Genomic DNA, 10,679 nt, shown 5'->3' on the forward strand with positions numbered 1-10,679 from the left:
TGGTCAGATAGATGTGATTAGTGACTTGTTTCCTGGTCTCTCTATACATCGTGTTACCTTTATCCAAAACATGGTCCAGGTCTGCTCTGGTGATGCTTTCATTCTCATGGAGGAATGCAAGAAAGGTCAGTGAGTTACAGGTGCACTGCCGATTTCTGGATCTGCCGTATCTGATAGAAGCCTGGCTGTGGGATGCACGGACATGTTGTTCAGAAGGCTGATCTCCAGGGTCTACACGGTCTGCATTAGAAGGTCCTGCTGCACATGGTTCTTTACTGGCTTGTCCTCTCTTTATAGTATCTGAAACCTGTGGTATGCATGAAGCATCAGGCTGACATCTCTGGTTCACCTGGTCCACATTAGAAGGTCCTGCTACACATGGATCATCACTGTGCTGTCCTCTCTTTACTGCATCTGCATAAGATGGTGGTGATGCACATGAAGCATCAGGCTGACCTTCCTGCTCCACACGTTTACACTCTGCAGACATCTTTACCTCTTCACTGCTCTCAGGACCAACACATTCTGCTCCTTCAGTCGTTGTTGCAAAGGGATTCTCATTAGGCCGCTGCCAGCGCAGGCACTGAGCTTGTGACCTTTTACTCTTCCTTGGCATTGTTGATGTTTCAAAACCACAAATGTTGTACAAAACCAAGATATTAAATGCAATAAGTAAAATATTACTTTTAACGAACAAGGATTTGAAGATGGATTAAACCTGCTTGCTGCTATAAATCAAAAATACTTATGAATGAAAAATTAACTCAGTTTGGGCTTACGCTTTTCAAAACATGAATAAATAACACTTTTCAATATAGATAAATATATTATATTTGAACGTCAAATTCAGTGACAGCAACCTGAAGGATTATTTTATAGTTTTAATATAAAAAACACAATGAAATTATCCAGCTGGCGTATTCTAATATATGAGGGTCTAGACAAAGCACTTCTAGATTTGAATACTGCAATCAGGTCTTAGTATGTCTGTCTGCGTAAATAAAGTACCATGTACTAAAGTGACCGATGGTATTTAATATGTAAAAGATATTGCTTACTGAGACCTTGACTTATCTGTGGAAATATATAATCAATGTAAAAACTGAAGTCTACCACAAACACACTACTTGGAACCAGTTGACTGAAAGGGCCCTTCAGATTTCAAATGGCTAAATTTACTGGTAGAAATGATCTTAATACTTTATTCGGCTATTGTTTACATTCAGGAGCAGTTGTTGTAGGAGTGTGATGACAGATGGATGCTTCTGAAGAACGTTGGATCAGCAGGAAACAGCCACTCCTGATGAATCCACTTCTTCCTGGTTGACGTCTGTGTTTTATTTCAGTATAAACAACAAAACACTGATATGCACAATGTAAGTTTATAAGAAAAAATTATGTATTCATTAATTAGGTATAATTGATACAATGCATGTAGCGGGATTATTTTTCCTTGTACGTAGACTAATCAAGTTAACAACAGTGTTTGCTCACAAAACAAATCTTTGAGTACAAACCAACAGAGGTCCACAGCAACAGCAATCAGGAGCAAATACACTTCTCTAATATGGATTTGTAATAGTTATGTATTTTATTATACATCAGAGTGCAGTTGTCTTTAATTATGTTAATTCAATGCACTTTTGATCAGGAAATCTACCTGATTCAATTATAAAGAGTACAGTAATCCCTCGTTTATCGCGGGGGTTACGTTCCGAAAATGACCCGCGATAAGTGAAATCCGCGAAATAGAAAACTTTTTTTTTTTACAATTAGCAACTATTACATGTATACAAATACAGTGACTCGCGTGTAGGCCGTTTCACTGCTCTTCAGACTGGGCCGCTGCATCCTGACTGCGCTCTGCAGTTTTCTCTTCTTCTGAAGCCCGCGGTGCAGGTGTGTTTGTTCGGGAGAAGAACATAGTGATAGGCAGCTGTTGTCGCTCTTTTTTCTTCTTTGCAAAAAGATCCTTGTACACCGACATGCCACCATCGATTACGTTGGAGAACTGTAATGAACGGCTCATCAAAGGGTCCCATTCCATACAAAATTATAGCACAATTCGTAGCATGTTTTGATACAAGAAGCGGGAGTGAGTTTTTAGCGAATCAGAATGCAGAGCACAATGCACCAAAAGAAAAAAAAAGCATTATGAAAATCCGCGAAATAGCGAATCCGCGATAAGTGAACAAGTGGCGAGGGATCACTATACTTTTTTTTACAAGCCAATTCTTTGGATCAAGGTGTAGTTTTTTCAATTATAACAAAAAGATTTGCACTTTATGTTTTTTTCAGCTTCTGAATTAACTTTTCAATTATTTGTTCAGGCCAATTTTGTTAATCTCATTAATAGTAAATTTCAAATGTTTTGTCAAATTAGTAACAGTTATAGTATTGTATAAATATAGGAGTTGATAGGAGAGAGGTGAGAGTGAGAGAAGAGAATCTCTCAGATCATTCAAAAAGGTAGATCAGGTACCAATAACCCGGGTGAGTGAGTGTTCAGAGGAGAGACAGAGAGCGGGAGAGTGGAGATACTCTCAGAGTTCTGTTCAGACAGGTTGCAATAACCTTAGGTTCAGGTTTCAGGGTTCAGGTTTCAGAATATCAGGGTTTTCAGGCTTCTGTATACAGATAGAGTGGGATAGAAGAGGGATACAAAGATAGAGTTTCCAAAAGCAGACAGAGCGGTAGATTTGACAGGAAAGCTAGAGTTATCAAATTGTAGACAGAGTGGATACAAGGTATAGGATAGACAAAGAGCCAATGGGATAGAGGAGGAGAGATGCTGGACAGCAGGACACCTGCAAGACACAAGAAAAACATCCGTTAGACAATCTTCTACCACCACTGGATCATTAAAGGTGTCATCTAACCGTAACATATATATGCTGGCAGACACTTATTGAGTGTTGATTTAATTAATTATAGACTATTTGACAGAGGGACATCAAAATTGTAGAAGGCTAAAGCTGTTGGTTGTACATCAAGAACTGTCAACAATGACTCCTGAGCCGATGTGGGGCTCCCGTGATGCTGTAAGTGCACGCATTGTAAAACCCTGAGAATATTTTTTTACGCTCTGTGAACCAAGCAGAACCCGTAACACAATACAGTGTTTCCACTACCATTATAAGAGGGGGGCGCGCCTCCCCCCTGAAATAACTCCACCCTCCCCTGAAAAAGTGTGCCATTTAAAAATGTATATATATTATTATTTATTTATTTTTCTACGCACAGCAGTCCCACACTGACATTACTATGTTGCGAATATGTCCGTGTGGCGCTCGCAGCAGCGGGGCAGAGAGCACCAGAGTAACAACAGCCCTCAAAGAAGACACAGCTGACACAAAGCTGCTAACATACGTGCCGAAATAAAACCAAGAGGTTGAGCAACACACGCATGCTGCTCACACAGGCAATCCAGCTCGGCCATCAGTGATTCATTACAACTAAAAGTTTTAAGAAAGTGCATCCAGTTGTCAATGATATGTGAGAACTTACTGTCAAATATCCAAGGAGTCACCAACACTGGCAGGCTGCAGTTAGACAGGGAACAGGAGGCAGAAGGAAAGAGAACTCAATGAGGGTTTCGAGACAGGTTATTATGATGAAAAGGCATACTAAACTCTAAACCATCCATCCATTGTCAAACCGCTTATCCTGCACACAGGGTCGCGGGGGGCTGGAGTTTACTTACAGCAATATCTGAATTGATGTGTGAACTTGCACTTTAGAGTCACCAGCCGTTATGGTCTGCCGTTCAAGATAGAAAAGGAGAGTCGGCAGGAGGAGGAGGAGGAGGGTGACGGATGCAGAGAGGGAGAGAAAAGGAGACATTTTCAGTTCAGTTTATTTAAAATGTACTTTCAATGTATTTCCTTATTGATCATTTCTGTCTCATTGAAAAATCACAATTTTCACAAAAGTAATATAAAGAATATAAATATTGATTGCAGTGTGGCAGATTTGTGGCAATACTGACTGATGTCAACAAGACAACAAATAATGAACATACATATTGAATATATTATTTCAATATGTGTTAATGCCTCTCGGGGACTTTAATAATTAAAATGGCTCTATAGTATGGTACATATAATCAGAGCTGGGGCAATTAGTTTGATAGCTGCAATAGCTGTATGAAATTAAAGAAAGAAATGTTAAACTCTCTGATTCCACCTTCTCAAACGTAATATCTTTTAATCACTTAATTCCTCAATAAAAATAAACAAAGACATTTGAGGACATTATCTTGCAATATAGACTATTAAAAAACGTTTCCCATTTCAAGTATTAACTATTCAACTGATAAAGAAACACAAACAAAAAATACATCAACAATTTCAAAAATGATATGTGGCAACCATCCACAAAATACAATGTAAATGTTCTTTTTAATAAATTGAAAAGATCTGCGTATGTCATATACGTATGCAGTATAGTTATGTAGTACTGTTAGCTATTTCTCTAACTTACCAAACACAATGCAGATAAGGAGGATGCTCTGTTGTCTAAGAGAGGAAACAATATGACAAACTGACATTAAGAAGGTTCAAACTTTCATCCTTTAAACAAAACATCATAGGAAATTATTACATAGAGAGAGAAGTAGATTACCGCTGTTCCATATTACCAACATAGTTAATTATGTTTCTCAAAAGACAAACTACTTTAAATGCTATTGACATCGGATTTGTAACTTATCCATAATTCAGACATGAATGGAGGAGTGAAATATTCCCGTGGTTACCACATGCTAACTTCTACGTAGGCCTAATGCTAAAAATAGGCCGTGGCAATTTCATCAGTTGGCTGACTAATTTGGCAGCGAGTAAAGTAACGCTAACCAGCTAACTAGTAGCTAATGCCAACAAACTAGTCAACACACACTGACAAAACCCTTGCAATTTTAACCAATTTGTCAATGAACATACTTTAAGTCAGCATTATCTCGTGTTATATTACTGTAGATGAAATGCAGCGCTCTGATTGGTTGACCGTGAGTCACGTGGTGCACATTATTGAGCGATGTACAGTTCTTGTTCCATATCACTGCGCACTAAGAGTAACGGTTTGGCCGACCGTTAGTATCAGCAATGAGGTACTCGAGGCAGTACTTTATGTACAGCCTATTGTACCTTATTGCTTAATAAACGTTACGAATGAATTTAAATCGCTTCCTTCCTTATAATGAACTATGACACTAATAGACGAAATATTTCCCTCATACGGCACACAAATGAACCCGTGACTTAACGTTAAACGTCAGGCTGTATCTATATTAACTGAAACGTTAGTTAACTAACCAAGTTAGTTACCCAACTAACCAAGTTAGTTACCCAACTAACCAGTTCATGCCAGTTCAGCACATAACTTAATACCGTTACATATATGTCATACTAATGTGCCGCTAGCTTAGCGGCTATGCTATTGTTAGCCACGTTTTGGCGTTGTCATACACAGGGAATATTTCACTCTTTCATTAGTGTACACATACTGCACAGGTTACAAACGGACGACAACGCCGTTTCACAGCTATATAACTGTCATTACACCATCCAAACTATGAGCCCTTAGACCCGCGGCTCAGCGGTACTTACCGGTCAAGACTTCAGAGGAATTTGACGGAGATGCGTTGATGTGACGTTAGATTTGATTGATGCATTCAGGAACATTTGGACATTACGCTCTCAAAATTCCGGGTTCGATAGAAACTGTACCAAACAAACCTCAAAGCTTAATTCCTCAGCTGTCTTAATGCATTTTATTAATGCATATAGTTGTCCTTTAAGAGCACTCGTATCATCAGCGAGATACTATAGTATAAGCTGATAAATTGAGAACAAGATATGGTCAATACCTGTGGTTAATTCTTGAAATGTGAAACGTTGATTAAGTAATGTTTTCCTAAGGCATAATATGAATTCACTAATGATGATTTTTAGTACATAATACGAGACTAATTCGTGACACTATTACCTTGTTAAATCTAGTTTTGAAAATAGCAACATTAAGCTCCTACGCGGTGTATCAGTCAAACACTTACGTCATCAGCCATTATTTCCGACATCATCGGAGCGCTTTTGAACTCATCACTGTCAAAATCACTCAAAAATCCATATAAAAAATTCGCGGGCACAAGTCCATCTCGCGCAAGCAAAAGTCGGTGATTTGCCTCAGTCCTGTGAAAGCTGACAGAGAAGTAAGTTTGTTCCTCTCTAAATGAGATAAGAAAATGAAGAATATGAAGAATAACTGACATTAATTGAGTATTTATATTGTATCACCCTATAAGTATAACCCTTTTTTACAAAAGAAACAATTAAGTGACTAGAGTTGTTTAAAATGTTTAAGCTAGCGGTTAGATTATCTTGGTTAGCAAAAGCGGTTTCCAAATAGTGGTCATCAATTTTTTTAGCGTTTTAGGCAAACGTAATGCTCTCTTTAATACAATATATTAACCTTATACGTTAGGTGTACTAACCTACTACATAGCTTTTTCTTAATGCTTTGTGTTTATTTTAATATTTCAGAATGGCATTAAAGACGCTTTTGACAACAAAGCCTCCAACACCCTATTTTCGCCCCCCGCCAATCCACCTATGTGTGGTGTTGGTGGTGGAGCAGCCCAGGGTGGTGGCCTGGGAGTTTGACTCAAATGGTGCGAGACCAGCACAGACAAAAATTAATATTCTGGCCGCACTAACAGATGGAGATTCAGTGGCCAAAGTCACTGTATTCGAGGAGTTTGGCAAAAGATTTAAGGAGGGTGGGAGTTATAATGTAAAGGGGCTGTCCCTGAGAGGGCAGTCCCCCCCCATATCAATTAAATATAACTAAGGACACGCTGTTCTTTAGGAGCGCTCCTATAGCGCTCAGTGCAGCGCTCAAACTTGAAGCAGAGCTTCTAATACACCCCCCCTCTCCACTGACTCCGCTGAGCACCTGCCGGGATGCCAGGGGCCTGATAACCGTGGAGGGCGAGGTGGTCGAGGTAAATTAAGTTTCAGCCTACGGTGGTTTAAAAAGGAAACAGGTTTAATATTAGCTGCAAATTGGTATAAAATGTCAATTAACTGAAACATCCATTTTGTTCAGCTGTCAGCTTTAAAAGAAATCGCGACAGGGAGAGACGTCGTTCCATTGCGCAACGTCACGATGCAGCAGGTAGGCAGTCCACTTCATTCATACATACATATATATAATAAAATGTATTTATTAATTTAGATAGCTGAGTAATTACGCTACATATATCGTATGAAGGCAAATAACTGTCAAAAATCCAAATCCATATCAAACATTTGCGGGCAGAAATCCATGCTCGCGCACACATGAAACATTCGCCAACTTTTGCTGCGCGAGATGGACTTTTGCCCGCGAATGTTTGATATGGATTTGGATTTTTGACAGTGATTTGCCTTCATACGAGTCCTCAGACACATATATATATAATCTATATATAGAGAGAGAGAGAAAGAGAGAATTAAAGTAATTAAAATATTATTTCACATTACCTTCTACAGGGGGAATCACAGATGTCGCTGTGTTTCTGGAGGGAGGCGGCCGTATGGCAGCTGCAGGTGGGGGCCCACATTAAAGTTTCCCATCTTAAAGCTGGGAGGTCTAACTATGGGCTCAGACTCCAGTCCACAAACTTTTCCACCATCGAGGTAGGCCTACTTGTTTTTTTATGAAATTGAAACAAACATTCACTTTTTAGACAATCTTTACACTATCTGGCTTCAACAGAAAAGTTTGATTGAGTGATGTTATGTTAAATTTGAAGTGGCGATTTAAAAAAAAAGTTGAATAAATTATAATGCAATGCCTCCGTGCTGGGGTTATTTTATTTTCCTGCTTAAAAACGATTGCTCTGGATTGCGGCTGACAGCGGGATAATGTCTACTTTTCTCTCAACAGGAGGTACGCTCAGAGGACATCGTGGGGGCACTCGGGGTGATGGAGATTGAGGGAGATCCGGGGAACCTCAACCTTCTCCTAGAAGATGGCCGTACCGTCTTAATTGAGGAGAGATTGTGGGAGCCAATCGAACTTGTCATGATTGAACCCGTGATAAAAGTTCAAATTAAAATGACAAGAAACAAGGTGCAGGCAATTGAAGTGGCGAAAAATTAAAATTTCTACTGTTATAAAATGTATATGTTTATAAGATTGTGTTCATAATGTATTAGTTATGTGTTCATTTTGTTTTGACTTGTTACTTGTGTTCAATTGTTTTTTACGCTTGTTTATAATTGTTATTTGTTGCAATAAATATTCAACCGTAGCAATGTTGTCCGTCACTGTTCATTTTGAATGCTGCATGTGACTTATTTTCAGTAGAGGTTTCTTATCCCTTTAGCAATGATGGCTGGTGGAACACTTCCTATAGGGCCATCCAATCAATTTCAGCAAACATTCAACATTCAGCAAACAAGTATTAGTTAATAAAAACAATTAAGGTATCAAAAGCATTAGTACCTTGCAGTTGGGTATAATTTATTCCAGCACTAAAAAAGCAGTAAATAACACTGACATCTTATTTCTGTCACCCTCACAGGTAATTCAGTATAATATTTATACATTTTATATTATGTGTCCTTCAAACTATGACGTTATCAATCGATAGGCCTCATCAAAAACATTACAGTAAGTATTCCCTCCATGGGGGTTATATTTTGAAATGTTGGCATTGGGGAAGGTAGAAGGACACTAGAGAGAGCAAAGGTGAAAGAGAGGGAGGGAGGAAGAGCGAGAAAGGGAGAGAAAGTGAGGAAGGGAGAGGGGGAGGAATGGAAAGAGAGGAGGAGGAAGGGAGAAAGAGTGTGGGGGGGGGGGAGAGGGGGAGGAAGGGAGAAAGAGAGAGAGAGGGGGAGAATGAGAGAGAGGCTGAGGAAGGGTGGAATGGTGAGAAAATGAGTGGGAGGAATGGAAGGAGAGGAGAAGGAAGAAAGAGGGGAGGAATGGATAGAGAGGAGGAGGAAGGGAGAAAGGGGGATGAATGGAAAGAGGAGGAGGAAGGGAGGAAGAGAGGGGAGAAAGAAAGAGGGTGAAGAAGGGAGAGGCAGAAAGAGGGAGGAGGGGAGAGAATGAGGGACAAAGAAGGAGAGAGAGGATGGAATGGTGAGGATGGGAGAGGGGGATGAATGGAAAGAGAGGGGGAGAAAGAAAGAAGAGGAGGAAGAAAGAGGGGAGGAGAGGAGGAAGGGAGAAAGGGGGAGGAAGATGTTCAGCTAGTCCACGTTAGTGTGCTCCTTGTGACAAGCTAGCGCCGTGTCCTCCCCACGTAGGTCTGTGTGTCTGTCCGACTACGTAGGGGAGGGAGAGTGAGTGCCAGCAACGAGCCTGTGTGGTCGTCATGGAGACGGCACAGTGGGCTGATCACAGACCGGGCAGAGTGAACGGATTTTACCAAGAATCCACACCTCAAACAAGTGTCCACCAGCGCAAATCTACAACAGCTATATAAAAAATACGACGTTTTTACGAGACCCAAAAAAGAGAGAGGGGGAGAATGAGGGGGGGAAAGCATATCTGCGTCATGTGACTCCACTAATCAACTATTATGGATCAGCTGTGTGACACAAACTGACCAACTGACAAACTGCAGCGTGTGTGCTGGTATCCACGGTAACGGAGCATCTGCTCAAAGGGCAGAGACAGTACAGCGAGTTACACAGAATCCACACCTCAAACAAGTGTCCACTAGCGCAAAACTATAACAGCTATCTAAAAAATAAGGGTGGTGAGGATCAAAGGGTCAGGGTTAGGATTAACAGTACTGAAAAGAGTTTCAATAGATTTGCTGAAAAAGCAGAAATGAAAACAGCTGAAATAAATGTGAAATCTTGCAAAAGAAAATACAGAAATGAATAGTAAAACATTGCTGTTAATAGAGGCATAGGAAAAGCAGAAATTATTTTTAAAAACTGCTGAAAAAACAGGAAGCGGGGAAGCTGAATTTCAATAGATTTTCTAAAAAATACAGAAGTTACAGGAGCTTAAATGAATTTTAAAAAGTACAGAAATAACACAAGCTGAGATGACTAAAAAGAGGTTTAAAATTGTTTGTAGTAATATTAGTAGTAGTATTAGTTATAGTTGTAATTGTGGTATTAGTAGTACTAGCAGTAGAAGTCGGTTTAGTATCAATAGCAGTAGAAACAGCTGTAATACTAACACTATTAGCCATAGTAGTATTGGTAATAACATTAGTAGTAGTTGTAGTATTAATAGCAGTAGAAATACTAGTAGTATGGTAGTAGAAGTATTAGTTGTAGTACTAGAAGTACGAGTAATATTCGTAGTGGGAGACAGAATGTTCGTTATTCAAACTAAGAAGTTTTTAATTAATAGGCCTCATCACAAACATTACAGTAAAAATTCCCTCCATGGGGCTTTTATTTTGAAATTATTGGATTGGGTGGGGTGGGGGGGTGTAGATAGATGGAGGGTGAGAGGGTGAGGAAGGGAGGGGTGGTGAGGAAGAGATAGAGGGAGAGAGAGAGGAGGAGAAATAGACAGACATACTGACTGAGTGAGTGATTAACAGTGAGTAGAGGTCAGGGTGGAGGGGGGAGGGGGGGCGAGTGTCTTTATCATATTGGTCTGTTGACAGAAAGCATAGCTGCGTCATGTGACTCCACTAATCGGGTCATAGGAGCAGCTGTGAG

At 39.9% G+C, this 10,679-nt stretch overlaps 2 long non-coding RNA genes across 2 annotated transcripts; one reads left to right on the forward strand and one right to left on the reverse strand.

Moving 5' to 3' along the window:
* Positions 1–1,189: 1,189 nt before the first annotated feature.
* LOC144391155 (uncharacterized) lies at positions 1,190–4,623 on the reverse strand. Its single transcript, XR_013455043.1, has 5 exons — positions 4,483–4,623; positions 3,704–3,759; positions 3,508–3,542; positions 1,811–2,807; positions 1,190–1,330 (listed from the first exon to the last, which is right to left on the reverse strand). It is a non-coding gene; the product is annotated as an uncharacterized LOC144391155 (long non-coding RNA).
* A 1,916-nt stretch (positions 4,624–6,539) lies between these two features.
* LOC144391158 (uncharacterized) lies at positions 6,540–8,293 on the forward strand. Its single transcript, XR_013455049.1, has 4 exons — positions 6,540–7,000; positions 7,105–7,173; positions 7,530–7,676; positions 7,927–8,293. It is a non-coding gene; the product is annotated as an uncharacterized LOC144391158 (long non-coding RNA).
* Positions 8,294–10,679: the final 2,386 nt, after the last annotated feature.

Source organism: Gasterosteus aculeatus, chromosome Y, assembly GCF_964276395.1.
Source record: "Gasterosteus aculeatus chromosome Y, fGasAcu3.hap1.1, whole genome shotgun sequence".
Lineage (NCBI taxonomy): Eukaryota > Metazoa > Chordata > Actinopteri > Perciformes > Gasterosteidae > Gasterosteus > Gasterosteus aculeatus.